Source organism: Ovis canadensis, chromosome 19, assembly GCF_042477335.2.
Source record: "Ovis canadensis isolate MfBH-ARS-UI-01 breed Bighorn chromosome 19, ARS-UI_OviCan_v2, whole genome shotgun sequence".
NCBI lineage: Eukaryota > Metazoa > Chordata > Mammalia > Artiodactyla > Bovidae > Ovis > Ovis canadensis.
The window spans coordinates 61,547,629-61,552,416 of record NC_091263.1 but is presented as its reverse complement, the minus strand read 5'-3'; the positions used below and the strand labels follow the sequence as shown (position 1 = coordinate 61,552,416).

The window sequence follows — 4,788 nt, the reverse complement described above, 5'->3', positions numbered from 1 at the left end:
AAACGTATAGCTTGGTCCCTGTTCTCATGATTCTTATTCTCTTTGTGGTCCATAGCACTGAGAATAGCCTGGCCAAGTTGTGTTCAGTAATATGCTAGGATCTCTCCAACGTCACCTGTCACCATTCTCTTCCTTATCTTTCCCCTTCAGTCATTCTGGAATCTTCTCAGTTTTTCCATCCCACCAGGCTCTCCTGTCTTCTTGTCCTCACGCATGCTCTCCAAAGCTTCAAGTGCTCCTTGCCTGGCTCTCTCCTTTTCAACTCAGCTGGGATTCTTCCTTCCTTGGGGAAACTTTCTAGGCCCCAGGTCAGATTTGATTCTCCTGCTATGTTTCCATATTCCCCAGAACGGTTTAATTAGTAGCTAGTGACCTCAAGCCTGTCTGCCCCATGACTCTGTGAGTCCATGGAGGCTAGGACCGAGTCTATTTTGTTTTCAGTGCCTAGCCCTGGGCCTGGCACATGATAGACACTCCATAAACAGGGAGAGGTGACAGCTCTATTTCTCACAGCCTAGAAGGTATATGGGAAGATTAGCATGGCCCCTGTGCAAAGATGACACACAAATTTGTGAAGTGTTCCATATTTGGGGGGTTTTCCTGGTGGCTCAGTGGTAAAGAGTCTGCCTGCCAATGCAGGAGATGGGGTTTGTCCTCTGGGTCAGGAAGATCCCCTGGAAAAGGAGATGGCAACCCACTCCAGTATTCTTACCTGCGAAACCCCAAGGAGAGAGGAACCATGAGGTAACAAAAGAACAGGACATAACTTGGCAACTAAACAACAACTAGAAAACATAGGTCTTAATTTAATTTTTAAAACTTAGATTGTTGGTCCTTTTTTTGTGCTGCTTCTATGACATCCAGTTATTTTTTATTAGTACATTTAGTTTTTCTACATCATTAAGACAAAACAAAAGGAGAAATGCAGCTAAAGAAATCGGAGAATTTTCTTCTGACATGATAAGCAGGTCTTAAGATAATGGAAAATTTTCTTCAAGGGGGAAACTGGAGAATTGGTAAAGATGTTGCTCTAAATCTCAGACTTGGACAGACACTCCATTTTAAACTCGATGGTATTAATCTAGGACTATGGCTTTTCTCATTTCTCACATCTGAAAAGGAAATAAACAGTCATTGTGACTTAAGATTACAGTGTTTTATGAAGGCTTTAAGCCCAAGGACACTGAAAAAGAGAAAAATCTGCATCAGAAAATGTAAGCAAGGAAATATGCTTTCTTGATTCTGATATCAGTGTGGGCAGATGCGTTTCTATGTAAAGTGCACGCACGTGAATGCCAGATTGCACCTAGATTCACCAGCCTGCAGGACAGCTGACAAGTGCCACACCTCCACTGCCTAGTCAAGTAAATGAAATACAGTCTTCTTTAAGGTGGAGTTTTAGAAGCTGCAAGTGGTCTACAAAGGGTTAACACAGCCACAACAGAAAACAGCAGTCACTGTTTGTAGCTGATTGTATTAACTTGAGTGGTGGCTAAAATCACTAATAATCAGCGAGAATCAGATGGGGCATGAGAAGAGGTTCGAGAGCATCTGAAGAACCACAGACCAGGATTCCTGACCTAAATCTACAGCTTACAAAGGAGGCCACCTTGGGCAAGTCCCTCATGCCCAAACCGCAACTTCCTTTTTGTAAAATGGGTTCAGTAACAGCATTTGGATGCCTGGTCAGACCTGGGCCTAGTAGGTACTCAACAGAAGGAAGCTGGTTTGCCTCTTACCTCACTCAGCTCTGGGTTTGGGCCTGGGGGTGGGGGGATGGGTCACAGGTTTCAGCCCTGCAGGCACAGTTATGATCTAGAAGGTCCAAGCCTGTCCCTCTAGTTGAGTCTCGGTTTTAAAGGCGATTGACAGGATCGGAAAACTGTTTTCTTCCACTTCAGAGGTTTGGTTTATGAGAAGGGCCACAAGGGTATTCCTAGGGCCATTAGGCTGTTCCAATACTGTCTTGGGTATAATGCAAAGAGATTTCTAGGGGGTCAATTTTTCCTTCAACCAAATGCACTTAAGAGGGCGTTGGGGCAGGGGTAAAGGAGACTGCAACGAGAAAAACAATGAAAAGAAAGGGGCGGGGTGGGATGAGCAGTATACCGGGCTGACTAGCACTCACAAAAAAAGAAAAGAAAAAGCCGGATCCTCAACGCCTCAGGGGCTCAGAGAGGAAGCGCTCCGAGTTCTCCGGAGCCCGAGCGATTGGGGTTAAGGGATGGCGGGGCTACGCGCCGAGGGGTAGAGGGGCTCAGCCTCAGGTGGTCCCTTGAGGCTGCTCGAGTGGCGCTAATTGACCTGCTGTTTTCTTTATTTCCTCGTTAATAGCTTTTCTTCCCCACGCCATCTGGGACCCCAGGAGGAATGTCCCATCTCCTCCCTGCAGGGCACATCCTGACTCTCTCCACCTCTTTCACATTCGGTCGAAGACCTGGCTTCCGGGACCCGGTCCCTAGGGTCCCGACACGTGGAGCTGCGGCTGCAGTGAAGGCTGGGCGCAGGACCCTGGAGACGGGGTGCACAGGGCGCCCCTTGATGGCAGCAGTGAGCCTTTCTGGGAGCGCCCCGGGCCCCGCCCCTCGCCCCCAGGTCTGGGGCTCCGGCAGCAGGTGTGTGTGAAGTCCCCCAGCAGTTCCAGAAGATTTGAAAGCAGCATCCCTGGTTTTATTACCAGAGAGGCAGAGCTGTTAACACCCCATAAAATGCGGAGACGGGCAGCAGGGCGACTTCCGCCAGCCTTGGACTATTCTCTGATGGAGGGAACGCATCCTTCCTGAGCACCTAATGGGAGACAGGCTCTGACCGGCTCTGAACTGCTGAGCTATCACTCTGCCTTAGCCACAGGAGTGTGACTGGTTAGTGTTTTCCCCACACTCCTGCAGGGGAGTGCATTACAGCCCAGGGTCAGAGTGAAATGGCTCAGGGAAGTCAGCAATAGCTCCCGGCTTCCCTGGGGACCATTCCTTACATTTTCTCTTGGAGAATTCTCTTCCCTTACTCCCAGCAGGTTGGCATGGACATTCCTGCATCCTGACCAGGGGGAGAGGCGCTCAGTTGATCTAAATCCACCAATACATCCCACCCCTGGCCAAAGGGATTGGATCAACAAAGGAGTGTGACCAGCATAGGCCAATCAGGATCAGGCCCAGGGTAATGGCCCCAGTGTTGGAGGAGAAACGGTTCCTTTGACCTAACTGGGAGAGGCAATTAGGAAATATTGAGACTAGAGGCTGAGGTTAGTGGGGAGAAGGCCAGCCCTGAGTGACAGTCAAGGCTTAATAATTTTATTTAAAGCCACCCACCTTTTTAAATGGAGGGAAATTCAATATCCTTATCATAAATGACAAAACAGTACTGTTTGTCTTAAATGAGTATATTGAAAGTAAAGCCATATTATTAAATTCTCGTTTGATTGTGTTGCTTTGCTACAGCCGTTGAGCCTGGGGCTCCTTCTCTCTTCAATCAGATTCTAGCGAGTTATTAGATGTCAAATGAGGCTTTCTCCTGAAGTAATATGAAGAATTGAAAGATAATCAACTTAATAACATGCCTACCTTTCACTAAAATCACCTCACAGCTGCCCTTGGTATGTTTCCCACGAGTGAAGTGATGTTATCTGTACTCAGTAGAGGTGAAAGAAACACATTCAACCTGGGAGGTTCTAGAAAGACTGCTTTATGAAGGATCTACTGGAGATAAGAATTTTCCTCCCTAAGGCTCAGAGAGGTTAAGTAACTTGCTCAAGGCCACAGAGCTAGTGCAGAAGCAGGAATAGAATCATGACCCTTAATGCTCTTTTCATTAAACTCTCTCCTCCTGGGAAAAGGAGAGACTCATTGGAATAACAATTGAGTGCCTGGCACTAGGCCTGATATTTAGGGGCATTCAATAAATATTTGAATATATAGTTACTGAGTTTTTTTTTAATGCGTCTGGCACTGTTCTAAGTCCTGGTGCACAAAGCAAATAGGTCTTGCTGGAGCTTAGAGTTTATTGGGAAGTGATATTAATCAAATATTATACAAATAGTAAAAGTAATAAAATATACATATTTTACTATATAGTAGATAATCTAATTAGATAGATCCTTGTATATAATTGAAGTTTTTTTTTCATTCATTGAGTCTTTACATAATGTCTGCCAGATACTAGCCAGAAATATATTTGTTGTTTAGTTTCTAGGTTGTGTCCAATTGTTTTGCGATCCCGTAGACTGTAGCCCACCAGGCTCCTCTGTCCATGGGATTTCCCTGGCAAGAATACTAGAGTAGGTTGCCATTTCCTTCTCCAGGGGATCTTCCTGACCCAGGGATCAAACCCATGTGTACTGCATTGGCAGGAGGGTTCTTTACCACTGAGCCACCAGGGAAACCCACAAATATATATATTGTTAAGTTTTTTTAGGAAAATGATTTAGCTCCTTTGACATAGATACCTCTTATGTATATTATGAATAATGGACTAGTTCAGTTCAGTTCAGTCACTCAGTCATGTCCGACTCTTTGTGACCCCATGAATTGCAGCATGCCAGGCCTCCCTGTCCATCACCAACTCCCGGAGTTCACTCAGACTCACATCCATTGAGTCAGTGATGCCATCCAGCCATCTCATCCTCTGTCGTCCCCCTCTCCTCCTGCCCCCAATCCCTACCAGCATCAGAGTCTTTTGCAATGAGTCAACTCTTCGCATGAGGTGGCCAGAGTATGAGGTGGCCAGAGTACTGGAGTTTCAGCTTTAGCATCATTCCTTCCAATGAACACCCAGGACTGATCTCCTTTAGAA

At 46.2% G+C, this 4,788-nt stretch overlaps 1 pseudogene; it reads left to right on the top strand.

Annotated features, from left to right (window-relative positions):
• The first annotated feature begins 497 nt into the window (after nt 1–497).
• On the top strand, nt 498–591 carry LOC138424954 (U6 spliceosomal RNA; annotated as a pseudogene).
• Nucleotides 592–4,788: the final 4,197 nt, after the last annotated feature.